The sequence below is a fragment of the Meleagris gallopavo genome, unplaced genomic scaffold (assembly GCF_000146605.3).
Source record: "Meleagris gallopavo isolate NT-WF06-2002-E0010 breed Aviagen turkey brand Nicholas breeding stock unplaced genomic scaffold, Turkey_5.1 ChrUn_random_7180001867745, whole genome shotgun sequence".
In the NCBI taxonomy this organism is placed as follows: Eukaryota; Metazoa; Chordata; class Aves; order Galliformes; family Phasianidae; genus Meleagris; species Meleagris gallopavo.
This window is the reverse complement of record NW_011132851.1, coordinates 1-683: the sequence shown is the minus strand read 5'-3', so window position 1 is coordinate 683 and position 683 is coordinate 1. Positions and strand designations below refer to the sequence as shown.

The following is a 683-nucleotide window of genomic DNA, read 5'->3' as shown; positions in this document are numbered from 1 at the left end:
AGCATCCATTTGGAGTGCAGCAAGGGGCAGTGAGAAGTGAACTGTGCGTTTGTGTTTGGGCTGTCCAAGTAGCATCTTTCTGTTTTCTGGGGGGACATGGGCTTACTGGACAATACTTCTGCTGCCTGCTGGTGTCTGTGAAATCAACACATGATCTGTTGTTGTAGGGACAAAACCTGTACATCTGTGGAATGGGGCGGGGCAAGGCGGGAAACGGAAAGCCTCCGCAGGTAAGAAGCTCTTGTGAGCTGTGCTGTGGGTACCGCCTCTAAACAGGGCTGCACGCAGGGCTGTGTGTGATGGAGGAGAGAGGAAAGGACGCTGCAGTTCTGTGCTGACTGCAGAAGTGGCGCAAGGCTGTAGCAGCAGAAAGGCCAATTGACAGAACTGCTCTTGGAGACCAGAAGTTTGTGGCTGGCAGTGCTCAAATCTTCCTCCATAGAGAGGCTCTTCATGTCTTTCTTGTTTCCTTTCTGTCAGAAGCTGATGCCAGTGGCCTTCCTCTGAAGCGCAGCCATGTGCAAAGCCAGGGGAGGAGCACGGAGTGTGGCACAGCACCCAAGAGAGGTACAGACACACAACAGGCATCTGGCTTTGGTGCACTGTCTTTCTAGTTAGGCTTTCTGCCTGTTCTTTCCTGGGACTGTTCTCATTGCGTGTTGCATGGGATGTTAATCCCTGGG

At 52.7% G+C, this 683-nt stretch overlaps 1 long non-coding RNA gene across 1 annotated transcript; it reads left to right on the top strand.

The window, feature by feature from the left end:
• Positions 1 to 96: 96 nt before the first annotated feature.
• Positions 97 to 559, top strand: LOC109364541. The gene is made up of 2 exons (XR_002110459.1): positions 97 to 230; positions 481 to 559. It is a non-coding gene; the product is annotated as an uncharacterized LOC109364541 (long non-coding RNA).
• The last annotated feature ends 124 nt before the right edge of the window (positions 560 to 683 follow it).